General features: G+C 44.9%; 2 pseudogenes; one reads left to right on the top strand and one right to left on the bottom strand.

Annotated features, from left to right (window-relative positions):
* The first annotated feature begins 24320 nt into the window (after positions 1-24320).
* On the top strand, positions 24321-24442 carry LOC118640433 (annotated as a pseudogene).
* Positions 24443-25620: 1178 nt separating this feature from the next.
* On the bottom strand, positions 25621-25893 carry LOC118640246 (annotated as a pseudogene).
* Positions 25894-27541: the final 1648 nt, after the last annotated feature.

Raw genomic sequence — 27541 nt, forward strand, 5'->3', positions numbered from 1 at the left:
ACCTCAGGTGGGAAATGTTCATTTGGTCTTTCATTTTAAATATGATATTAGTTCTAGGTTTTTTTGTATTTTCCCTATATTAGGTCATGAAAATTCTTTTTTCTTCTTGGTTTGCTGAGAGTTTTTTGGGTTTTGTTTTTGTTTGTTTGTTTGTTTTCGATATTTTGTTCAGATAGAGTGGGAGGGAGAGAGAGAGAGAAACATCGATGTGAAAGGGACACATCGAGTAGTTGCCACCCACACGAGCCAACCAGGGCCGGGGACAAACTGCAACCGATGTACGTGCCCTTAGCGGGAACTGAACCCGGGTCTCTCTGGGCCGCAGGCCGACGCTCCAACCGCTGAGCCAAACTGGCCAGGGCCAGGTTTTGTTTTTAAAATATGAATAGGTGTTGGATTTTTCAATGTTGCTTTTTATTTTTTATTTTTTTGTATCTATTGAGATGGTCATGTTTTTTTCTTTTTCTTTTTGTTAATATGATGGGTTATATTGCTTTTTGAATGTGAAACCAATCTTGCATTACTGGGATAAACTCCACTATCCATGGTTTACCATCCTTTTTCATATGTTGCTGTTTTCAACTGGATAATATTTTGAAAGAATTTTTATGCCTATAGGTTTCTTTAATTGTAATATTTTTGTCAGGTTTGGGTGTTAGGCTAGTGCTAACTCATAGAATGAGTTGAGAAGAGTTTCTTCTTCCTCTGTTTTCTGAAAGATTTTGTGTACAATGACATCATCTCTTCCATAAATGTTGGCTAGAGCTCAACATAGAAGCCACCTGGGCTTGGAGTTTTCCTTGTGGGAAGGTTTTAAATACAAATCTAATTTATTTAATATATGTAGGACTACTCAGACTTTCTCTTCCTTCTTGAGTCCATTTTGGTAATTTGAATATTTCAGATAGTTTATTTCCTCCAAGGTTTGGGATTTATTGGCATGAAGTTGTTCATAATGTCCTTCTATTCTCCTTTTAATGTTTGTGGAATCTGTTCTGTTATTTCTCATATTGGTAATTTGAGAGCTCTTTTTCTTAATCAGTCTAACTAGAGGTTTATCAGTTGTGCTGATCTTTTTAAAGAACTGGCTGTTAGTTTTATAGATTTTTACCTATTGTTCATCTGTTTTCTATTTCATTGATTTCAATTATTTATTATTCTCTTCCATCATTCATGTAATAACCCACATTTAGAAATGTGACAGAAAATTCCTCAAATCACTGATACCATTATTTTGACCATACTTATAAATATGTGGCACCAGCTCTGGTAGTAAATGAGTGGTTATCAAATCGATGTACCGCTCCTCCTCTCAGTTTCAAAACAGTGACAGGAAATGGAAAAAGGGAAAAGACCTCAGCGTTTGCAAGCTGGTGATAGTCTCCTGACCAGCACAGGAAGGAAATGACCATGAGGACACCTGTGCAGTGGCTAGAGCCAGGCCTGCCTCTTTTGGATGTCATGCAAACAGCTCACACACGCACGTGGGGGGAGTAACTGACAGCACACGGGGCACTATCCTGCCCAGGCCCAGAGTGTGGGCTCCCACATTGCATCTCTCCCTCAGCCTTTCTTTCTGAAGGTTTGTTTTGTATACAAACTGAAATACTTGCAGATGGAATAATATGATATCTGGGGTTTGCTTCTAATTAATCCAGGGTGAGGGCAAGGGGGCTAGATGAAACAGGATATGTGTAAATTGGAACCTGTTGGGGCTGGGTATGGATTATGGAAAGTGACTATACTATTCTATATTTGTATTTTTCTATAATAAAGTTATATTTTTAAAAAACTTACTTTCCTCCTTGATATTTTCTAAACATCCAAGTATTAATAATTCTCTCTAAACAAAATAAGAGTGATCATCTCAGCAGAACTGACTTGATCCTACTCTAGCTGAACTAGGCCAGTAAAAGGTTTTACAAATGAACTCTCTGTATTTACTTACTCAATGTATATTTGCGGGGAAGCTACGCTGTACCAGGTCCCCCTCTGTGGCCAAGGAGTCGTGGGGAGCAGGTGTCCTACGGGGGAGAGGCAGGGGCACAAAGTGTGGGCAGAGCAGAGAGCAGGGCCAAGGGAGAGTGGGTCTCAGGGGCTGGGGACTCCGTGAAACTACAGTGTGGCTGGGCCAGGCTGAGCTGGGCAGGAGACCTTGCAAGCCCTCCAGAGACTGCAGCTTGCACCCACAAGACGTGGACACCTGCCTTCACACAGGCCTGACTAATCACTAGTCACATCCTAACCACGGTTTGGTATTTTGCCAAGAGATAAAAGGGACCCCACCCAACTGGAAAACAGGAAGAACCTAGTGGAAGCCCTCTCCACAGGCTGGCAGGCAGCAGGTACCAATGACCAGCCCAAGGGACGGGCTGTCCCTGGGGTGCAGAGCCGGGCTCTGCTGAGGCGGAGGAGGGCCCTCAGCCTCCAGCCCCTTGCACCGGGCTCACACTCTCCAAGAGGCTCCAGAAGGCAGAGGCCAATTCTCAGGGCCCCTTTTCTCCCAAACACTAGCAGTGTTAGAACGGTCAGGTGCATGAAAAAGCCAAACAGTCCTCTTGGCAACAGAAACCTGAGGCACAATGAGACCAGCAAGTCTTTCACCGGGGCCCTGACTTTCCACATTCACACTAGAGTCGTTAACTCCTTCTTCCCGCAGATACTTCTGGGTGCCTACCACTATCAGGCCCTGTGCTAGGAACCGAGAAAGCAGCACCTGAGCAGACTTGAGAGGAAGGAGCAGAGGACAGGGCCCTTTCCAGATAGCAGGAACAGCCCCCACAAAGGCCCAAGACAGGAGCATGCCTGATCTCTAGGGGATGAAGAGGGCCAATGGGTGGGAGAGCAGTAGGTCACAAAGGCCATGGCCACCATGGGGCCTTTGACTGTTACTGAGTGAATGTGGGTCAGAGCAGGGAAAAGAGCAACGTGATCCCTAGAGTCATGGCATATCTCACACACAGTTGGGGAGAAAGTCCTGGGATGAAGGCTCTGTCTGACTTTGCTCATATTTCCCACAGGGCTCCCCTAGCACAGTCCTTGACACTATGTTCTGAGGACAGTTATCAAAACTAATGTGATTGGGGACTTCTAGGCACATTAAACTGATTTCTACGAGGTGCCTGAATGAAAAGAATTCATCCTAAGATATGAATGAATGACAACAAATATCAAAACCTGCAGGAAAGCTGAAGAAGGTGCTTATGCACCTAGTGTCTAACTGGTAAAATTTCCAGCAGGGTAAATTTCAGGCCATGTATCTCATCAAAGAAGGAGGGTATCTAGGGTACAGACATAGAGAGGAGAGCTCAAGTTGCAGGTCTCTCAGGATTACAGGATCCAGTGGTCCCACGAGTTCCCATCCCTGACCATAGCCGTCTTCCGCCCAGTTGCCATCTGACTCAGACCTGAGCTCTGAGGCAGCTGTGACTCATCAGGTTTTGTCTACTGGGTGTTCCTGTCCCAGACGCCTGGCCCTGGACTCAGCCCTGGAATCCCAGCTCATGGGCCTGCCAGGCAGGATTCACTAAGCTGTCACCAGCCCAAAGCTCACAGTTTGGATGTGCAGCAGCCTGGCCTCCACTTACAACTTTAATTTTTTTTTCCTTTATTGATTTTAGAGCAAGAGAAAGGGAGAGGAACAGAGAGAGAGAAACACTGATGAGAGAGAACATTGAATGACCGCCTCCTGCATGCCCTCCGCTGGGGATTTTGACTCACAACCTGGGCAGGTGCCCTGACTGGAAATCGAACCAGTAACCTCTTGGTGCACAGGTCGATGCTCAACCACTGAGCCACACTGTCTGGGCTCCACTTATAACTTTAAAAACAAGTGGACACAAATCGTCTGACTCTACTGATATGAAATGTTCAGGTAAATTGATAGAGACAGAAAGTGTATCAGTGGTTTCCAGGGACTGGGAGAGATGGGAGAAGTGGGAGTAACTGCTTAGTGGATATAGGGCTTCTCTTCTGGAGTGATGAACATGTTCTAAAGCTGACTATGGTGTCGGTTGCACAACTGTGAACGTACTAAAAACCGTTGAGTTGTAGCCCCAGCCGCTTTGGCTCAGCGGTTAGAGCATCAGCCTGCAGACCAGAGAGTCCTGGGTTCAGTTCCCGTTTAGGGCACATATCTCGGTTGCAGTTTGTCCCCGGCCTTGGTTGGGGTCGTGTGGGTGGCAACCACTTGATGTGTCTCTCTCACATCGATGTTTCTCTCTCTTCCTCCCTCCTCTCTCCCTCAAGATAAATGCAAAAAAATGTCCTCAGGTGAGGATAAAAAAAACCCACAAAAAACGTTGAGTTGTATACTTCAGATGGGTGAAGTGTAGGGTATGTGAATTATAGCCCAGTAAAGCTGCTACAAAACAAATTGAGAAAGAAGAGGCTGACACCCCCAAGATCCAGGGCCAGACCTGTTTGTGCACATCGTGGGAACCGGCTACAGAGGACAACCCATATCTGACATGAATGAATCGCCCAGGATCCCACAGCACTGAAGACTGCAAGAACCCACACATTCCCAAAACCTGTAGTCTCTATTTTCAAACTGAATGTCTTTGTGACATGCTGATAATCACTCTCTTCCCCCACTGGTCACCTAAAAAACTGAACCCTCAGTGCGGGCAGGGTTGAGGCTTCTTACAACAACTTAGAAGGGTCCTAAGATGCTCACCAGCGACAGCCCAGGCTGACACGAGAGGACTTCTGGGCCCAACACTCATTGTCGTATCATCCAAAGCTGTCACAGATGCAGAAACCAGAGTTCCACCCTCAGTGTGAGACCCTGGGAAGGTTGCTCACCCTGTGGGAACACTGCAGGGGACGCTCTCTATTGTGTCCCCAATCTTAAGGGGATGAGAGCAGAGTTGTCAAGATGTTTCAGAAGAAACAAGCAGAGTCCGGTGATGACTGACATAGGGCACTGGAGGTGACATGAAAGGAGAATGTCTCAGACTGCTGTCCAAAGTTGGGCACATCCTTAGGCTTAAGAAGTGCTTCATAAGTAACATCCATATCATATCAAAAAAACTGTTTCAGTAAAGGAAAAGGAAAACAACCCCCCCCCCCAAAAAAATGGGCAAAAGAAAATTTTCTCATGAACGTTGACTGTAGCCAATAAACATTTTAAATTATGCTTACATTTGCAATTAATAGATGGAATGTAAATTGAAGTATCAATACAAGCTTTTTTACCCAACAGATTAGGAAAAAACTAAAAATGGTAAAGTCCAGAGCTGGGGAAAGAGGCCTTCTTGGGACAGCTGGGAAACATCAATTAAAACTCTGAGATAGGCTCTGGCCAGTTTTGCTCAGTGGTTAGAGAGACAGCCCTCAGATCAGAGTCTAGGGTCCAATTCCTGTCAGGGCCATATGCCTTGGTTGCGGTTCAATCCCTGGCCCTGGATGGGGTCATGGGGGAGGCAACCAATCGATGTGTCTTTCCCACATCAGTGTTTTTTTCTCCCTCCCTCCCATTTTATCTTGAAGTCAATGGAAAAATATCCTCAGTGAGGATTTAAAATAATAATAATGAAATAAATAAATGATTAAAGAATTTATTAAAAAATATAACTTCTGAGACGTGCACTCTTTGACACAGAGACTCCACTTGGAGAACTCCAACCTATAAAAATATTTATAGCCCTGGCCAGTTTGGCTCAGCAGTTGAAGCGTTGGCCTGCAGTCCACAGAGACCCGGGTTTGGTTCCTGCTGGGGGCACGTACCTCAGTTGCAGTTGTCCCTGGCCCTGGTTGGGTTGTGCGGGTGGCAGCCACTCCCTTTCATGTTGATGTTTCTTTCTCTCTCTCTCTTTCTCTCTCTCCCTCCCACTCTGTCTGAACAAAAAAATGGAAGGGTATCCTCAGGTGAGGATAAAAAATATATATATTTATAAATACATGCACTCAAGGACATTCACTGAAGGGCTCTTTTTTTCATTTTTTAAATTCATTTTAGAGAGAGGGGAAGGGAGAGCGAGAGATAGAAAAATGGATAAGAGAGAACATCGATTGGCTGCCTCCAGCATGCCTCCCACTGGGAATTGGACCCACAGCCTGGGCATGTGCCCTGACTGGGAATCAAACCCGCGACCTCTTGGTGCATGGGTCAATGCTCAACCACTAAGCCACACCCACTGGGCTGCAGTACTCTTTTTAATAGCAGAATCTATAGACAACCTAATATCTTCCAACAGAGAAACAATTCAGTAAATAATGATGCATCTGTATAATGAGATACAATACAGGTTTAGGAGAAAAAAGTCAAAGGAATATATTAACAGTGATGCCATCTGGAAGATGAGAATTTAGGAGACTTTCATTATAACTTTGTTTTTTTGTTTTGTTTTTATTTTATCTTTATTGTTGAATGTATTACTGATATTTCTCATTTTTCCCCCATTGACCCCTTCTCCCCACTCCCACCCCCCTCCTGCCTTTTCCCACACTGTTGTCTGTGTCCATTGGTTATGCATATAACTTCTTTGGTTTATTTCTTTCTACCCCCCCAAACCCCTTCGCTTTGAGGTTTGTCAGTCTAGCAACCAATTTGTACTTCTTAATCCCTTCAACTTTTTCACCCATTCCCCCAACTCCCCTCCCATCTGGGAACCAATAAAATGTTCTCTGTATCTATGAGATTGTTTCTGTTCTGCCTGTTCATTTTGTTTGTAGATTCCATTGTCGGTAGATATGTGTCCATTGCCATTTTCTTTGTTCATATATTTTACCTTTTTCTTCAAAAAGACCCTTCGACATTTCATTTAATAACGGATTGGTGGTAATGAACTCCTTTAACTTTTTCTTGTCTGAGAAACTCTTTATATGGCCATCGATTCTAAATGACAGCTTTGCAGAATAGAGTAATCTTGGTTATAGGTTCTTGACTTTCATCATTTTGAATATTTCTTGCCACTCCCTTCTGGCCTGCAAAGTTGCTTCTGAGAAATTAACTGACAGTCTTATGGGAACTCCCTTGTAGGTAACTAACTGCTTTTCTCTTGCTACTTTTAAGATTCTCCCTTTGTGTTGAACCTTTTGCATTTTGATGATGATGTGTCTTGGTGTGGGCCTCTTGGGGTTCATCTTGTTTGGGACTCTCTGTGCTTCCTGGACTTGTATGTCTGTTTCCTTCACCAAGTTAGGGAAGTTTTCTGCCATTATTGTTTCAAATAGGTTTTCGATTTCTTGTTCTCTCTCTTCTCCTTCTGGCACCCCCAAGATGCGAATGTTGGCACATTTGAAGTTGTCCCAGAGGCTCCTTACACTATCCTCATTTTTTGGATTCTTTTGTCTTTTTGCTGTTCTGATTGGGTGTTTTTTGCTGCCTTAAACTCCAAATCGATGGTTTGCTTCTTGGCTTTACCCACTCTACTATTGAATCTGTGTAAATTATTCTTTATTTCAGTTAGTGCCTCCTTCATTTCTGACTGGTCCTTTTTTATGCTCTTGAGGCCCTCACTAAGTTCATTGGGCATCCTTATAAGCAGTATTTTGAACTCAGCATCTGTTAGGTTGCTTATCTCCATTTCACTTAGTTCTTTTCCTGGGGTTTTGTTCTGTTCTTTCATTTGGGACCTTTCTTTGTCTCCTCATTTTGGCTGCCTCCCTGTGTTTGTTTCTATGTATTACTTAACAAGAGGTATGGGGCTAGCTGAGACCAGGTGCTGCTTTTTTGAAGGAATTTAGGAAAACCTGAATCAGGATCCAAGACAGGCCAATCCTATGGTTAAGCAACTGGCAACAGCTTGGGTGGGCCTGAAAGTTGGGTGGGGCGGGGCCTCAGGGAGTCACCAGGGCGGGGCTACCAGTGTGAGCCAGGTTGCTGGAGCCCCAGATATGGTAGCTGTCTGCCGCCCCAGTGAAGGGCTCACCAAAGGAACAAAGGCCTCTGACAGCACGTTTGCCCCAGAGAAAGCCCTCGCTCCAGTGCCAAACAGCTCAGTTCTTCCCTGTATGTCTCTGGTGCCCCTCGAGCTGCCTCCCCTCCAAGCTTAGAGGAAGAGAGTCTGATAAGTCCGTGCACGGGGCCCTGTAAGAGGAGCTGCCTGGGGCTCCAGCCGCTTCAGCTTCCCTGAGCCTCTGTTCCCGCTGGTTTTTCCAGCCAGAAGTTATGGGGATTCTCTTCCTAGCACTGGAACCCTGAGTGGGGCACCTGGTGTGGGACAGGGACCTCTCAGTCCTCAGGAAGGACCTTCCCAGACGAGGTGTCCTCCTGATTTTTATCCGCCACACGTGGGTGTGGGACCAGCCTGCCCAGCCTCCGCCCTCCTACCAGTCTGGATGTGGCTGCTGCTTTAATTCCGTAGTTGTAGGACTTCCATTCAGCTCGATTTCAGGCGGTTTTGAATGATGGTTGTTCTGTAGTTTAGTTGTAACTTTGATGTGGTTGTGGGAGGACGTGATACCGCAGTTACCTGCGCTGCCATCTTGACCGGAAGTTGTAACTTTGTGTTATGTTATAATACAGAAAAATCAGAAAAAAAGTTGTTACAGGAAACGAGTTGCTGGTGTATAGACCCATTTAGGTAAAATATAAAGCCATGTATGTATACACATATATACGTTAACTATACAGAAAAGGGTCTGAAAGGGTATGTATCTGTACGGACTTGCTATGGCTTAACATTTTTACAACGAGCATGCTTAAGCAAAACTTGTTTAATTTTAAAAAGGAAAAAAACCCAGGCTAGGCTGGAGTGCATGCTGGAGCTGGCCAACACTGTCCTGTCCCGGTTTCCTGCCAGCTGGGCCTCTCCAAGTGGCATCTCTGGCTCCCACCATCACCTGCTTGCGAGGAGTCCCCCAGCTCCTGTCTCCACCCAGATCCCTGCTCTGAGCTTCAATTCCATGTGACCAAACCTCTTGGCAACATTTTCCTTTAACTCCACCAAGTTAAATGCCACACCAGGCCCTTCCTTCTCATTTCCCATCTTAGCATCTGACAGCCCACCACCATGACGCTGACCCTCCCTCTCGCTGACCCACATCCAGACTTGCACCAAGTCCTAAATCTCTCTAGATACACCTTATACCACCTGTACCTCCCCTCACCCTGTTTCACCCTCCACATTGCAGCCAAAATGCATCCCGAGAAGGAGAAGTCAATTCTCAGCTACTTTCTGCTTCAACTCTTCAGTGGCTGTCCATTGCTCCCAGGACAAAGGCAATTTCTTCACAAGGCCTGACACATCCCTGCCCACCTGTCAACCATCACCCTGACCCACTGCAGGCCCCAGGGACTACACAGGTGAGTGCCACCTTCTGGAACTCTCTTCTCCTTCTCTTCCCTAACTTATGGTGCCCAGTTAATTCTTACTCATGCTTCAGACCTCAGCTCAGCCCTCAGTTCTTCTGTGAAGCTTATTCTGACGTTCCCCCAAAGGTTTCTGCTGTTCAAGGTGTTCATAATACCCATTCCCATGCTTCAAAGAATTCCTCTGTTTGCAATTCAGTATTTGTGTGATGTTAGATTAATGTCTGTTCCCCCAGCTCCGAGGGCCATGAAGGTGAGAATCTTCACTGCACCCACATGCCCAGCATAGCATATATGGCCGAGCTGGGCACCATGAGTACTGCCTGATCAAACATTTATTTATTTTTTTATTTAATTTATTTTTGTTACAGATGTTTCTCCTTTTTTCCCCACTGATACCCCCTTCCTGCCCTGTCCCCAGCTTTGTTGTCCATGTCCATTGTTCATGCATACATGCATATAAGTCCTGTGGTTTATCTCCCCCCCTCCCCACTCCCTCTTCTGGGGATTTTCAGTCTATACCCCACTTCCACATCTCTGGAACTACCCAATTCCTCAGACTGTTATGTTCATTATATTCCACAAATAAGTGAGATCATGTGATATTTGCCTTTCTCTGCTTGGCTTGTTTCACTTAGGATAATACTCTCCAGGTCCCTCCATGTCGTCTCAAAGGATAAGAGATCTTTTTTTCTTACAGCTGTATAGTACTCCATTGTGTACATGTACCACAGCATTTTCATCCATTTGTCTACTGATGGACACTTGGGCTGTTTCCAGATCATAGTTATTGTAAATAGTGTTGCTATGAACATGGGGGGTACATATATTCTTTCTGATTGGTGTTTCAGGCTTCTTAGGGTATATTCCTAGAAGTGGGATCCCTTCTAGCAGAGAGAAGAATATAATGAACCCCCATGTGGCCATCATCCAGCTTCTATAACTGTGCTGCCATTTTTCTCTCCACCCCTCAAACCTTTTTTCTTTTTCGTTTCTCTCGTTTTACTCACAAAAACTTCAGTACATACAAAGATACACTTTTATACGCATAAAAGCATCTATAGAAGGAGCTCTGTGTATGAACTTGTAGAAACACATACTACGACAGAACATCACGCAGGGCACTGTGAATGCCATCAGGGTCGTGTGCTTCCCACAAGCTTGCGTTCTCAAGCAGCCGAGGCTGGACCCCTCAGAATAGACGCCTTGAACCTCAGGTGGTAAAGTTATTTGGCTGTGAGCCGAGTCTCTCCCGGCACGCTGTCACACCCTTCCCGACACGAACAAACACAAAGAGAAGCGTCCCACAGAGTCACCTACTTGGCTGAACTGTGCACCTGGTCACCCTCTGGGAAGTTTCCTTCGCGCGTATTTTTCTCCCCTACACAAAGCATGTCTACGAAACAAACTGAAAATGACAAAAACAGGAAAGCCCGATCTTGCAGAGACTGGGAAGCCAAGGCCTGTCCGAAAATGGGGCCCAAACTCATAACCCAGATCCCAAAGAAAACAAACGATGTCATGGTTTCTGTGTCCACTTCTAACCTAGAAAATACAGTTGGGAGGTAAAGCACAGTTACAAAGGGGCACTGCTAGCACTTGCTGACTGTACAGTGAAAAGGGACAAGTGTGTTTATCCTTAAGAGTCACAAATAATTTCACAGCTGTTAGTTTTGGCAACCACCACCTTGGAGGTGAGAGGGCTTGTGGCACACACCTTCATCATCACCCACGGCAGGCAACATTCCCACATGCCAAGGGCACATGTTTGTCTGAAGGAAAAATAGGGTTAAGTAATAAGATTTTTTTTTATCCTCACCCGAGGACATTTCTGCATTTGATCTTCAGATAGAGCGGGAGGGAGAGAGAAACATCAATGTGAGAAAGACACATAGACCAGCTGCCACCCACACAACCCCAACCGGGGCCAGGGATGAACCACAACTGATGTACCTGCCCTTAGTGGGAACTGAACCCGGGACTCTCTGGTCCGCGGGCCAACGCTCTAACCGCTGAGCCAAACCGGCCAGGGCAGTGATAAGATTTTTTAGCCCTGGCTGGTTTGGCTCAGCGGTTGGAGCGTCGGCCTGCGGTACAGAGAGACCCGGGTTCGGTTCCCGCTAAGGGCATATACTCGGTTGCAGTTTGTCCCCGACCCTGGTTGGTCGTGCGGGTGGCAGCCACTCGATGTGTCCCTTCACATCGATGTTTCTCTCACTCTCTCTTCCTCTCTCTCCCTCCCACTCTGTCTGAACAAAAAATGGAAAAATGTCCTTGGGTGAGGATTAAAAAAAAAAAAAAAAAAAAAGATTTTTTAATAGTCAACAATTAGAAGCACACGAAAGGTTAAAAAACTCATTATAAATTTAGAGATTTATTAGTGCCAATGTCTTACCCACTTATCAATCCAGATCACATGACTGCTTCCAAATAACTCTCTTGGCCAGATGTAGGACGCTGCATGGATAACTATGGAGAAACCAGGTTGACAAGTCTGGCCCTCACCCACAGCCCACACTGACCCAGCTACCCCAGCCCCCCTCTGCCCCAGCTCCCTCCTAGTGGTTCCCCAGACTCCCCAGTCACTACCCGTGCTCCACCCCCACTGCCATCACACCCGAGAGACTGGGAAGCGACAGGCGCTCCCTAAGCTTGGGTAATGGAAGCCAGGCGGATCTCAGCCTTCCAGATTAACCCAGACTTTGAGAAACTCAGGTGTTTGGGTCACTGTATCTTATTTTTCAGAAAGAAACAACCCTGAATTAAGAAAGTTCTCTTCTGTGTACATGCCGACTCATTCTCCCCGAGTGGGAAGTATTCACTCCAGCACCGTTCTCTGAACGAGCTGCTGCCCACCTAGGGATGCCATCTAGTTCCCGAGCTTCCCTCCCCAGGGCAGAGGCCAAGGCTACTCACTGCCTCGGCGAAGGCAAACCCAAGGCTGCAGCTCCTCCAAGTTCAGCCTCTTACTCAGCTTGAACAACAAGAAGGGTGAGAGAAGGTTTGCAACTCGTTAAGGTTGTCAACTCTTAAAAGTTAATTTTGGCTACTGAATTACTACTGTTCATAGTAAAATCTCACAAACAAATCAATTAAGGGTCGATGTGCCTAATGGTCAGGAGCTGGGTTTGAAATCAGGTTCTGCCTCTCACTGACCAAAATATTTTGGAGCATTAATTCCACCTCACCCCAATCTCACCCCAACCTCACTCCAACATTATTCCACCTCACTCCAGACTTACTCCTCTTCAGCCAACCTTACCCTAATCCACCCAAACTTAATCCACATTAGTCCAACCTTACTCCATCTCACCCCAACCTCAAACTACCTCACCTCGACCTCAGTCCACCTCACCCCAACCTTATTGCACCTCACTCTAACTACCGCAACCTCACTCCAACCTTATTCCAGTTCCCATCAACCATATTCCAACCTCACTCCACCTGACTCCATCTCACTCCAAACTTACTCCCTCATTCTAACCTCCCTCCACCTCACTCCACCCCACTCCAACCTTACTCCGCCTTACTATGAAGTACTGTGTTTACAAAGCACTCACTAAATATTAACAACTATTCTATTGGCCCTTAAAGTTTTTTTTAACTCAGTTAAAATTTATGATTAAAAACTCCAAGGTTATTTTTTAATTACCTTTGGATACATTGCTATTGTTACTTCCTTTTTACAAAAACATCAATTTGTTACTGACACTGATCTGACTGGAGCTACGAAATATTTCTGGGTTACAGCTAAGGAAAAGAAAAAGTCCTTCAGATAACTGCGTAGGCTCTGGCAAGACACCTAATATCACCATTCCTTACTCTTCTCAACTATAAAATGAGGTAACAGTGTACTCTGAAGAATGGTGAGACTCCGGTCAAGATGGCAGCGTCGGTAACCGTGGTACTCACCTCCTCCTACAACCACATCCAAAGTACAACTAAACCACAGAACAACCATCATTCAGAACCGCCTGAAATCGAGCTGAGTGGAAGTCCTACAATAAGGAATACTAAAGAAGCCACATCGAGCCCTGGCCGGTTTTGCTCATTGGTTAGAGCATCAGCCCACGGATGAGAGAGACCCGGGTTCGGTTCCCACTAAGGCATGTACCTCCGTTGCAGTTCATCCTTGGTCCCAGTTGGGGTTGTGTGGGTGGCAGCCAGTCGATGTGTCTCTCTCACATTAATGTTTCTCTCTCTCTCTTCCTCCCTCTCTTTCTCCCACTCTATCTGAAGAGAAATGCAAAAATGTCTTCAGGTGAGGATTAAAAAAATAAAATAAAGAAGCCACTTCTAGACTGGTAGGAGGGGCGGCGGCGAGGACCGGCTGGTCCCACACCCACATGTGGCAGATAAAATCAGGAGGACACTTCAACTGAGAAAGTCCTCCCTGAGAAGCAAGGAGTTCCTGTCCCACACCAGGCACCCAGCTCAGGGTTCCAGTGCCAGGAAGAGAAGTCCCCATAACTTCTAGTTGTAAAACCAACGGGAACTGAGGCTTCTGGAGTCCCAGGCAGTTCCTCTTAAAGGGCCTGCACATGGTCCCTGACCAGTTTGGCTCAGGGGTTAGAGTGTGGGCCCACGGACCAGAGAGTCCCAGGTTCAGTTCCCGCTAAGGGCACATATCTTGGTTGCAGTTTGTCCCCGGCCATGATTGGGGTCGTGTGGGTGGCAACCACATCAATGTTTCTCTCTCTTCCTCCCTCTGTCCCTCCTCTTTATCTGAAGATAAATGCAAAAATGTCCTCGGGTGAGGATTAAAAAAAAAAGGGCCGGCACATGGACTTACTCAGACTCGCTCCTTCTGGGCTCCAGTGTGAGGGAGGCAGCTTGAAAGGCACCAGAGACATATGGGAAGAGATGAGTTGTTTGGCACTGGGGCGAGAGCTGGAGAGGCAGCTTTCTCCTGGAGGTGCTGGTAGAGGTTGTTGTTCCTTTGGTGAGCCCTTCTACCAGAAGGTCAGCAGACAGCCGCCATATCTGGGACTCCAACAACCTGGCTCACACTGTTTGCCCCACCCTAGTGATTCCCTGAGGCCCTGCCCCTCCCAACTTTTGGGCCCACTTAAGCTGTTTCCAGTGACTTTACCATAGGATTGGCCTGTCTTGGCTCATGCTTCAAATTTTCCTAAAATCTCTTGAAGCAGCATCTGGCCTCAGTGAGCCCCACACTTCTAACTAAGTGAACTCAGGCCCAGCACTACCAGCAGCAGGCCTTGGTTCACAGCTTGGCCTTGCCTGGGCACCTCCAAGCCCAGCACAAGGAGCAGCCATTTGCAGATAGCTTTGTAGTTTATTCCTGGTGGTCCCAGGTAGAACACAGGCAGTGGCTGACCTTGGCCTATACCTCCCAGAAGGCCCCAGAGACGGCACACCTAGTGGACAGCTTCAGACCACATTGAAGCACCACTACCCAACCACCTCCACAAGTGACACACTCAGTGGGTGGACTCAGTGGGTACCAGTGCCCCACTGAAGTAAGTCTTGCTCTGTGTGGTGGGCCCCTGCACAGCTGATGCTCTAAGATGGTGAGAGGTCTATGGTCAGTGGTCACAACCAGTCCATGAAGCTGATCAATCTGAGAAATCCCTTCCATTGACATGACAATAGCAATGAAGACTCAATTACAACAGAAGGGTGTACAGTCCACATGGGAGTGCACCTTGAGTGCCCAGCTGGGGTGATCAGGGATGCTGTGTCACTGGACCCTATAGGACACCTAGTACAACACACCACCCTACAAACCCTAAGAGATTTAGCAGCTCTACCTAATACATAGAAACAAACACAGGGAGGCAGCCAAAATGAGGAGACAAAGAAACATGTCCCAAATGAAAGAGCAGAACAAAACTCCAGGAAAAGAACTAAATGAAATGGAGATAAGCAATCTGACAGATGCAGAGTTCAAAATACTGTTTATAAGGACACTCAAGGAACTTATTGAGGACTCAAGAGCATAAAAAAGGACCAGTTGGAAATAAAGGATGCACTAACTGAAACAAAGGAATCAATAGTAGAATAGGTGAAGCCAAAAAGCAAACCATCAATTTGGGATATAAGGAAGCAATCAGAACAGCAAAAAGAATCCAAAAAATGAGGATAGTGTATGGAGTCTCTGGAACAACTTCAAGTGTATCAACATTCGCATTATGGGGGTGCCAGAAGGAGAAGACAGAGAGCAAGAAATTGGAAACCTATTTGAAAAAATAATGACAGAAAACTTCCCTAACTTGGTGAAGAAAACAGATACACAAGTGTAGGAAGAACAGAGAGTCCCGAATAAGATGAACCTAAAGAGGCCCACATCATAATTAAAATGCAAAAGGTTAAAGACAAAGAGAGAACATTAAAAACAGCAAGAGAAAAGCAGGTAGTTACTACAAGGGAGCTCCCATAAGACTGTCAGCTGATTTCTCAAAAGAAACTTTGCAGACCAGAACGGAGTGGCAAGAAATATTCAAAATGATGAAAAGCAAGGACCTACAACCAAGATTACTCTATCCTGCAAATCTATCATTTCCAGTCAGTGAACATATAAAGAGCTTCCCAGATAAGAAGAAACTTAAAGAGTTCATCGCCACCTAATCAGTATTATATGAAATACTGAAGGGTCTTCTTGAGAAAGATAAAAAATGTGAACAATAAAAAGACAATAAATACATATCTATCAACAATTGAATCTACAAACAAAATGAACAAGCAGAACAGAAACAGACTCATAGATACAGAGAACTTTTTGTTGGTTGCCAGAGGAGAAGAAGGGTGAGAGATGGGGGAAAAGGTGAAGGGATTAAGAAGTACGAATTGGCATTAGACTGATGAACCTCAGAAGAAAAGGGGGAGGGGGAGAGATAAATCAAATAACTTACATGCATATATACATAACCAATAGACACAGACAATACTGTGGAGAAGGCAGGAGGGGGGCGGGAGTGGGAAAGAGGGGGTCAATGGGGGAAAGAAAAGGGGACATCTGTAATACTTTTAACAATAAAGGTAAATTTTTTTTAAATGCTTTTAATAAATAATAAAAGTCACTGTTCTGCTCTTGTGCACCTAATACATACATGATACTTTGAAAACATGCACAGTGTACTGAGAAAATTACCCCATCATTATGAGGTAGGTATAGCCATCCCGATTTTGCATGTAAGAAGACAAGTTCACCAAGGTTAAGAGAACTGCCAGTCAGCTTAGCTAGTAAACTGTCCTTAGGTATCTATGCTGGGATGTCCCCAGAACCCCATGCACCTTTCCCCCTCATCCTCCACTTCCCTCAAACTTTCCCCATACCACTTTTCATCCTGAACTCCGCATATCGATGCAAGCCCTAGTCCTGCCACCACTGCCCAGGTTCAGCCCCCACTCTGCACCAGCACTTCCTGCTACCACCTCTCTCTACAACTTGCACCCTTTACAGCTGTTCTCTATGATGCACCCAGGTAAGTAGTCTCAAATCAAATTTTAACGAGCCCTACTCCCAGTTAGGTCGTTTAGTGGCTCCCCAACCTCCATTTCACAGTGCAGCACCTAGTTCTGCTAGATCATCTACACTCCAGCATCTGCTTCTAGTGCTCTAAGCAGATCACAAATGGCCTGGCCTTCCTGCTCATGCAACTTGGGTGCCCACATTACTAAAAACTCCCACTTCCACGAAGCTCGGGCCTCCCTCCCCTAGGGAGCCTTCCCTGCCTCCCCCCTACTTGGTTCAGGAAGGGACCCTTGTAATGCTCTATTGCACATGGATAAATGTATAATCATCTAGTTTTGTGTCCATTTCCTCTATTAAACTATAAACAACTTGAGGACACAGACTAGGACTTTTTTTATCTTCAGATCTGAGTGCCTGGCACAAGGTCCATACTTGGTAGAAAATCAAATGTCTTAATGACCTAATCCCTGGGGGGGTTTCCAGACCCAGCAGTCATCCTAGACTCGACTGTGAGGGAGAGCCAATGAAATCTGTCAATTATTATCTCCAAAATCTCTCTGAAATCCTGCTTCCAGCCCCATCCCCACTGCACTTCCAGGCTCTGGCTCTCATCACTCCAGGGACTAACTTCCTTCCTCCAACATCCCCTTTGTACAATTACACTTCCTGTCTGGTTCCTGACAGAGTTACTTTACTGAAACACACATCTGATATTAGTTCCATGCCTGAAGACTCTCTGCAGCTTTTCACTGCAGACTGGGGCTTTCAAGACCCTCCACACTCTTCCCCCCACCCCCCACCAAGACTACCTATTGCCTCCCACATGCCCAACACTAGTGTGACAGCCAGTCCTAGAACAATCCAGACACATCAATGGCCTGTGCAGGCTTTGGGGCATCCCCATTGCCAGGAGCAACCCCACTTCCTTCTCAAACTTCCAGGCCCAGTTCAGAGGTCATCTCTTGGGTGAAACCTGCGCTGACTCTCCCTCCTCCCATGAAGAAGTCACTCACGCCTGGCTTCCACTCAGTCTTCTATGGCACTAGCAACACTACTCATTTCACCACTAGCTCTTGGGGCGAGGTCCCGGCCACCCTGTCCCTCATGCAACCCGAGCAGGTGAGCCAGGCCAGGCACACGCTGCTGCACCCAATGCAAGCGTGTGCATGAGCTAGTCAAGCAGCCATCACATTTCCTTCAATTTAATAATTTGTAGTGTTGAACAGTTGCGCACCCTCCTCATTTTAACAATGGGAATAAAGAGCTCCCGGAATGTGACGTGCCTGGACCAAAGCCACGGTGTTGGACACAGCTGGGACCTTGACCATCCGATTAGAAATCTTATTCACTAGTGTTAACCCCCCGCAGAGGGCTTCGGAGTGGGCGCCAGCTGTTCTGCACCGGGGCCCCGGAGCCCCGGAGTTCGTGTGGGCTCAAGTCCATCCCTTTGTAGTTCTCTCGCCGCGGGGCTGCGTTCTGCTCCTTCCACACTGACGGGAAATATCCTTTCCCGCCACACCAGAACTTGGGAAGGCTGCTGTTTACCGCGCACGCCTGCAGAAGCCCGGGCCCCTGGCCCCGCCGCTCACTGAGCCGGCCACGCCTCCAGGCTCCGGCACCTGCGGGCTTGCACCGCCCGCCGCGAGCCTGGGCGCACCCGCCACGCCCGCGCCGCCAGCATGCGTCCGGGGCCCTGTGGCGGCCGCCTCGTGTCCCGGCGCGACAGATGGCGTCCGGGACAATGCCCCTGGCCGGGGAAAAGTTGGGGCCCGAGGCTGCAGGCTCCCCGCAGGACACCCGGAGGCGAGGGGTGGCCATCCTCTCCCCGCGTGCGGTTACTGCGCATCCCGGAGCGGGAGGCTTCGGCGGCGGGCTGGGGACCTGAGCATCCGCTATAGGTGTGGCGCTGGCGCGGCCCTCGGGCGGGCGTGCTCGCTGCAGAGGGCAAGTCCACATGGCACCAGGGAGGTAGGGATGCGCCAGGGCACCCCCTCCATCCCACCGTCAAATGGTGTGTGAGGCTGACCTAGACGGCAGCCGTGATTTGTACCTTCTTGCTCTTCGACCACTGACTCCTTTATTCGTATAAATTTCAACCAGACACGGGCGGGAACGAAGGCTTTTTGGATAGTTTTAGTCTGACTCTCCTACGTGGTGCTGGCAGTGTGCACTCAAGCCAGACCCCTGGCAGTTTACCTCTTCTGTGCCTCAGTTTCCTCAGCTAGAAACTGGGGCTCGTGATGCACTTCATAGAGAGTGTTGTTGCGAAGATCAAATGAGTTAATATCAGTAGAGAATAAGGTTGGGGCCTGGGAAGCACTATATGAGGGTTTGGTGTTATTATTGCTGTTTTTATTAGGGCTGTGTTTAACAGAAAGTTTTATAGACCTTTTCCTGTTACTATGGAATTTATGAGTCAGGGTACAAAGCTGACCTAGAGGCATTTAGTGCTGTACCCAGCAAAGAGAATCCCTCACATATAAGAACCCAGAGCTCATTAAAAGGCTGCAGGACCGACTTGCCAGAAGACAGTATGTGGGAATTTGGGGAGAGCAATGGGAATATTTCTTGTCTTGTTTGTGATGATAGATTACATAAAATTCTACACCTAAGAAGGGTGCATGTTACTTATGTAAATTATTCCTTAATAAACCTGAAGAAAAATTTTTAAGGCCCCATTAAGAAAATGAAAGGCAAAATGGGAGGAAACCAAACATATCTGATAAAAGACTTCTATCCCAAATATATAATCATTCAACCCTAAAATAAAACTACAAACAGAGCAGATACTTCACCATAGATGATATATAAATGGCAAATAAGTACATGAGGATGCTCAACCTTCACCTGTCACTAGGGAAACACGAAGCCTCAGTGAGACCCCAGTAAACCAGTACACATCCACTCAAATGGCCAAAATTTTAAAGACTGACAACAGCAAGTGTTGATGAGGATGCAGAGCAACTGGAATTCTCATAGACTGCTGTTAAGAGTGCAAAATGGTACAACTAATTTGGAAGCATTTTGGTAGTTTCTCATAAAGTTGTCATACACTTACCATTCAACCAAGCACTCCCACTTTCACCCAAGAGAAATGAAAACGTTCCACACTAGATTTGTACTCAAATGTTCATAGGAGCATTAATAATAATAGTCCCAAACTAGAAACAACCTAAATGTCTATCAATTAATGAATAGGTAAACAAATTGTAATAGATCCATACAATGGAATGCTACTCAAAAACAAAGAAATTACTGATACATCCAACAACATGGATGGATCTGAAATTGGCTGGGCTAGGTGGAAGAGCCAGAAACCAAAGGTTACATATTGTAAAATTTCATTGATAATGAAATTCTTAAAAGGCAAAACTATTGTAACAGAAAGCAGATTAGTCATTAGGGGTTGGGAGTGGAGAGAGAGGACTGACTGAAAAGTGAACTCCAGGTGTGGTGGGAATGTTCCATATTATAGTTGTTGTGGTGGTGTGATATTTACAGGGCTGCACATTTGTCAAACCACACTGAATTCTTCACTTAAAATTGGTGAACTTTGGCCTTGGCCAGGTTGAGTGTTGTCCCGTACACAAAAAGGTTGCAGTTTCCATTCCTGGTCAGGGCACATACCTAGATTTCAGGTTCCATCCCCAGTCTGGGCACATACATACAGGAGACAATGATAGATGTTTCTCACATCACTGTTTTTCTCTCTCTCCCCCTTCCTCTCTCTCTAAAATCAATTTATTTTTATTTTTAAAATATGTTTTTATTGATATTTTAGAGAGAGAGAGGGAGAGAAATAGAGACATCCATGAGCGAGAACATCTTCAATTGGCCACCTTCTGCATGCCCCACACTGGGGATCGAGTCCACAACTTGGGCATGTGCCCTGACCAGGAATGGAACTAGGACCTCTGAGTCCATGGGATGATGCTCAATCCACTGAGCAACACTGTCCGGGCTAAAATCAATTTTTTAAAAAACACTGTATCCTCAGGTAAGGAATAAAATTTGCAAACTTTGTTGTAAGTGAAGTATACCTCAAATTTTTTTTTTTTTTTTTTTTTTAATCCTCATCCGAGGACATTTTTCCATTTTTTGTACAGACAGAGTGGGAGGGAGAGAGAGGATGAGAGAGAGAGGGAAACATCGATGTGAAAGGGACACATCGAGTGGCTGCCACCCACACGACCAACCAGGGCTGGGGACAAACTGCAACCGAGGTACATGCCCTTAGCGGGAACCGAACCCGGGTCTCTCCGGACCGCAGGCGGACGCTCTAACCGCTGAGCCAAACCGGCCAGGGCTACCTCAAATTTTTAAAAAGCCTATTGTTATTGGCCTGAGAGGAAATTACAGGCAGTGGCCCTTTAAGGTAGATATCTTTGCTCTTTTCCCTAATTCATCTTCCGTGACCCAAGATCAGAGAAGTGTGATCCTAAGAAGGGGGTGGAGGATTGTGGATCCAGAAGCAGCCATATCCCACCCTTTTTCTTGTGTCCTATGCAGTATTCCCTAGCTGACGATGGGAGTTGGCTGAGTTTTACCTTGTATTTGAGATTGAACCGGCTGGACTTTGGATACCTGCTAGGCATTGGAAAGTTAGGAGATCTGCCCAAAATATGATTAAAGGGAGGTGTGGGAAATTTGACAGGAATTGATTGAAGGCAGCAATTAGAAAAAGCAATTTATACCTCCTGAGATGAGATCATTCAATCATTTGATTGCATTTGTCATTAAATTAGTATAACAAACCACCTGCAGAGCATATAACGCATTACTCATATATACTATTGTATTTTTCAAATGTATATAGGTGCTGTTGCAGTTACTAAAATACAGAATCACTTAAAATATTTCTGAACTCATAATGTACATTTGTCATGTATTTTCTTGACTAGCAGATACTGAAAGTGTAACTGCTATATGCCAGGTGTGAATTCTTTTTAAAAAGCATAGCATTTGTTTGTGGACAATGAGCTGGCAGGGGCCTCCCAGAGCTCATTTCAGGAGGCTCAGAGAGCAAGAGGCAAGGTTAGCTTGAGTGATGGGTATGTCAGTGCACCTTCCTGCCTGTCAGAGTAAGACAGGAGCACTCCTCTGCCTTCCTGCACCCAAAGCTTGCCCAGTGCCAGCCCCAGCTCACATGCGGTTTCTTCCGAGAAGCCTCCTGTTACAGTAGCACTCACAACACTGTGAGAAACCCCCAAACACTAACTCCCCAAGTCCTTTGCTCAGCTCATCTGAGCATAGTATCATCATCCTATGTGGGGTGTCAGAAGGCTGAGATCCCAGAACGCCACCTCCCACTGATACCTTCCTCCCCATCCCTGCCCCAGTGTGGATTTTGGGCTCCATGGAGAAGAAGAGCTTTATTGACTTTTCTGTTTGGGGGCATTTCCCATGCTAGCACAGGATGTTTGGGAAAGGAGAAATGCCTCCCTCATGGAAAGGACAATGAGTTTCTGGCATTTGCTTTGGACCAGAGGGCTTTAGGCTACACGGTCCAGATAACCTTCACCTGAAAACAACCCTGCAGAGAAGGACAACAGGGTGGGGGAACTACATCTCTCCACTCTCCAGGGGCAAGGCTGTCATCGCCCATCCCTCCCACAGAAGCAGCTATCCCCCCTTGGCTCCTCAGCACATCCTGTCAGTCGGCCCCCTGCCCAGACCTCTGAAACAGTTGGCTGATGAATTCATGGTGTAAGCTAAGCCAACTGCCTACAGCTGGCTTCCAAGCAAAGTTTGCTTTTGATTTTATGCTTATGTTCTTAAGCTCCAAAGACTACCCGTTTGGGGAAGGACTGGGTCACTCTCTGACCTTGGGAAGATTATTGCAGTTTCTTTGACTCCAGGTTGCGGCCCTTGACTTCCTTGGATTATAGTGTTCTCTTCGCCTTGTTGGCAATCAGTTGCCAGGGCCTGCTTCTCTGGAGGGAGGTGGTGAGAGTGTTGTCCAAGCTAAAGGAGAGGAGCCCTGCTTGGTGGCACGGTCAAGGTGCCAGGCTGAACGATGTAGCTACAGCTGCTGGCCGGTAGATGGTAGGAAGGTGGGGCTGGGCTGGCTGAGGCACCAAAGAGGCAAGGAAGGGTTGTTGGCCAGTAGCTCCCTCCTACTGACTTCCCCATTACTTTTGTTTGCATTTGTTTTATTATAAAGATAACAACTGCATTTGAGAAAGGAAGTTCAAACTATAAAGTGAAAATGTCAAAGGTGCCCCTTCTCACTTTAATCTTCTCCCTGGAGGTCGCTTCTCTTAACCATTTCTATTTCCAGTTCTTACTATGGGTACCTTCATAACTCTAAAGTGTACACCCCATGTCTTGATATCTCAACTGCAGATACTTTCTCTTGGCTCTGTTCTATGAAACATGTGAAATGAACACATTTACATGATCTCTTTTCCTCTCAACCTCCCAACTGGTTTGTTATTATTTTTAGTCTTGCAAAGCCAGTGCTTCCAAAGAGGGTCTTATAAGAGGCTGTCTCAAATGCAGATTCCCAGGCCCCTGGGAAAATTATTGGAATTTGTGGTGGGACCTAGGAATATGTACTTATAATCATCACCTCCAGTTAATTCATATGTACACTACAATTTAAAATCCATCCTTTTAATGCCTCCCTTTATAACTAAATAATCTCTTATCAGTTAGGATGCTTTTGTATGCTCTATCAGAATCCAGATCAAGGAGTGATGTCAACAAAAATGGTAGAGTAAGAAATTCCACATTCCATTCTTCCATAAAACAATGAAAACATAGGGAAAAATAGTCAGGAACAACTTGTTTTGAATTCTGGAAATTAACCAAAAGCTTGTGGCAAACTGGGGAAGATTTATGCAAGAAAAAATAGCTGATTCTCAGTAAGAAATAAAGGCTGAAATCTTTTCATATTGAATGAACTTTTTTTTTTGGTACGTGCCCGTAGCGGGAACCGAATCCGGAACTCTCTGGTCCACAGGCCAGCACTCCGACCACTGAGCCAAACCAGCCAGGGCTGGATGAACTTAGTAAATTTTAGTAAATCAAAAATTTCTAACAAAGAAAAGCCCAGGACCAGATGGTTTTGCTAGTGAATTCTACTAATTACTTAAAGAATTACCACCAATGCTTCTTAAACTTAAAAAAAAAAAAAAAAAATAGAAGAGAGAACATTCCTAACTCATTCTAAAAAACTAGTTACCTTGATACCAAAGACATCACAAGAAAAATATAGATCAAGATCCCTATGAATATAGATGCAAGAATCTTCAACAAAATGGTAGAAAACTGAATCCAGCAGCATATTAAATCCCACTATGACCCAGTGGGATTTATCCCAGGAATTTAAGGTTGGTTTAACATACAAAAATCAATTATGGCCCTGGCCGGTTTGGCTCAGCGGTTAGAGCGTCAGCCTGCGGTCCTGAGAGACCCGGGTTCGGTTCCCGCTAAGGGCATGTACCTCGGTTGCAGTTTGTCCCCGGCCCTGGTCAGTTGTGCGGGTGGCAGCCACTTGATGTGTCCCTTTCACATCGATGTTTCTCTCTCTCTCTTTGTTCCTCTCTCTCCCCACCACTCTACCTGAACAAAAACTGGAAAAATGTCCTCGGGTGAAGATAAAAAAAAAAAAAAATCAATCATGGCTTTGCACAGTGGCAGTATCATAGCCAATGAGGTTTATTCGAGGTGCAATTATTGCTAATTGAAAACCTTTCCCTAAAATCAATCAATAAAAAATCAATGTAATATACCATATTAATATAATAAAGAAGGAAAAACACATAATCATCTTAATAGACACAGAAAATGCATTTGACAAAGTCAAGCGCCCTTTCATGATAAAAACACACAAACTAGGAAAAGAAGGGAACTTTCTCAATCTGATAAAGGGCATCTATAAAAAATCCACAGCTAACATTATACTTAATGGCAAAAGACTGAACACTTTCCTTCAAAATCAAGAACAAGACAAGGACATCCATTCTCACCGCTTCTATTTAACATTGTATTTGAGTTTCTAGGCAGGAAAATTAGACAAGAAAAAGAAATAAAAGCATCTAGAATAGAAATGAAGACGTAAAACCATCTCTATTTGCAGATGACACAATTTTATAAACAGAACTCTCTAAAGAATCTACAAAAAAACACTTTAGAGATAATAAGGTCAATAAAGTTGCAGGATACAAGATCAACATACAAAATCAGTTATACTTCAGTATACTACTGATGAACAATCTGAAAGTAAAATTACAAAAACAATTCCACTTACATCAAAAAGATGAATAACATCAAAAAGAATAAAACACTTAGGAATTAATTTAACCTTAAAATTAAAGCAAGTTTTGTATACTGAAACTACAAAACATTATTGGAAGAAAATTGAAAGATTCTGTGTGATGGACTAGAAAATTTAATATCAAGATGTCAGAACTTCTCAAATTGATCTTTAGATTCAATTCAGATTCCCTATCCAAATTCTAACTGCCTTAAAAAGAAAAATGAATAAGCTGATTCTAAAATTCAAAGGAGCTGCAGTTCCTTTTTTTAGATTGTAGATCTATAGACCACTTTTTTTTTTGGTCAGGTCCCAAGATGTCTCTGGGCTTAAGCTTAAAGTGGAGAAGGACATAAACAGAAATTTTGTTTTTCCACACCACGAAGTGTTTGTGCCAAGGTGGCTAATGTGTGTCAACATCAGGGGATCCTCTCTCCCAGGAACCAAGAGGAAGTCTCTCAAAACTAGAAGGGAAAGGCGTTTTTCCCCATGTCAATCCAGCTTTGGAGACATTCTATTAGTCCTTCCCCAAAAAAACAACAATGAAGTGTTCTGTGTGTTAACAACATAGCTTTAAAAAATTCTGCATTTTTATAAAACTTGATGAAAAATAGTATTTCAAACTGTACAGTCATCAGAAATACACAGTTATCAAAAGTGCACACTTCACTTGGCATCTCCATCACCTTCAGCTTTCTGTGCTTGGTTTGTTTTGATATCTCCATTTTCTGCAGGGTTATTCCCATCCTCACTTGCATCAGCTTTCTCCTTTTTCTCTTTGGGTACATTCTCTTCCTTCTTGGCAGAGGCCTTTATAGGCTTGGGCTCTGGCTTTGGAGGAGCAGGTTTAGCTGATAACCTGATGGATCACCTCTGTGGTTTGTCCATCACCTTGGCTTTATCTCCTTTAGCATCCTCTTTAGTCTTTCCCTTGGGCATGATGGCAACAGTAGCTGGATATGGGGATGCAGCAGTTTGTGGGCTTTGGTCAGTCTGAGGGTCGTTCTCACCTCTTCCCACTGCTCTATAGTGAATTGATATTTTTTTCCATCCTCACCCAAGGATATTTTTCCATTGATTTTTGGAGAGAAGGAGAGGGAGAAAGGGAGAAAGAGAAACAACAATGTGAAAGAGACACATCAATTGGTTGCCTCTTGAACGATCTGACAGGAGCCGAGGATCAAATCTGCAACCAAAGTACATGCCCTTGACCAGCAGTTGAACCCGTCATCCTTTGGTCTGCAGGCCAGTGCTACAGCCACTGAGCCAAACTGGCCAGGGCTACAGTCAATTGATTTTTGACCGTTCAATGGGGAAGAAATAGTCTTTTCAACACATGGTGCTGGGACAACTGTATATCCATATACCAAAGAATGAACTTGGACCTCTACCTCATATCATATAAGAAAATGAATTCAAAATGAAATAACTAGCCCAGCCAGTGTGGCTCCGGTGGTTGGGCATCGACCCATACACCAAAAGGTTGCCAGTTTGATTCCCAGTCAGGGCACATGCCCAGGTTGTGGGCCAAATACCCAGTGGGGGGCATGCAGGAGGCGGCCTATCAATGTTCTTTCTCATTGATGTTTCTATCTCCCTCTCTCTCTAAAAATTAATAAAGAAAAAAATGTTTTAAAAAAATGGACTAACTACCTTACTGGAAGAACTAAAACTATAATGCGCTTAGAAGAAAACATATGTGGAATCCGAATGACTTCAAATTAGGCAACATTTTCTAACAGATAACACCAAAAACATAAGCAATCAAAGAAAAAAAAAATAGATAAATTGGGCTTCACCAAAAATAAAAACTTTTGTGCATCAAAGGACATTATCAATAAAGTAAAAGACAACTCACAAATGGAAAACATTTGCAAAGTACGTATCTAATAAGGGTCAAGTATACAGAATATAGGAAGAATACTTACAACTTAGCAATAAAAAGCAACCCAATTTAAAAATAGGCAAAGTATTTGAATAGATAGTTCTCCAAAGAAGGTATGCAAATGGCCAATAAGCACATGAAAAGATGTTCAACATTATTAGTCATTAAGGAAATGCAAATCAAAACCACAATGAGATACCACTTCACATCCACTAGGATGCGTATAATTTTTGTTGTTGTTGTTGATCTTCACTGGAGGATACTTTTTCCATTGATTTTTAGAGAGAGTGAAAGGGAGGGAGAGAGGGAGAGAGAGATAGAGAGAGAGAGGGAGAGAGAAACATCAATATGAAAGAGGCACATAAATCGGTTGCCCCCTGCACATGCCCCGACTGGGGCCGGGAATCAAACCTGAAACCCAGGTACATGCCTTTGACTGGGAATCAATACCGAGATCCTTCAGTGCATGGGCCAATGCATTGAGCAATGCCAGCCAGAGCAGATGTGTATAATTTTAAAAATTGACACAAGTATTGACAAGGTTGCAAAGAATTGGAACCCTCATACGTTGCTGGTGAGAATGTAAAATGGTATAACCACTGTGGAAAAGTTTAGCAGTTCCTCAAAAAGTTCCTTAAACATAGAGTTACCATATGACTCAGCAATTCCACATCTAGGTGCTCAAGAGAAATGAAAATATAT

Source organism: Molossus molossus, unplaced genomic scaffold, assembly GCF_014108415.1.
Source record: "Molossus molossus isolate mMolMol1 unplaced genomic scaffold, mMolMol1.p scaffold_m16_p_22, whole genome shotgun sequence".
Classification (NCBI taxonomy): domain Eukaryota; kingdom Metazoa; phylum Chordata; class Mammalia; order Chiroptera; family Molossidae; genus Molossus; species Molossus molossus.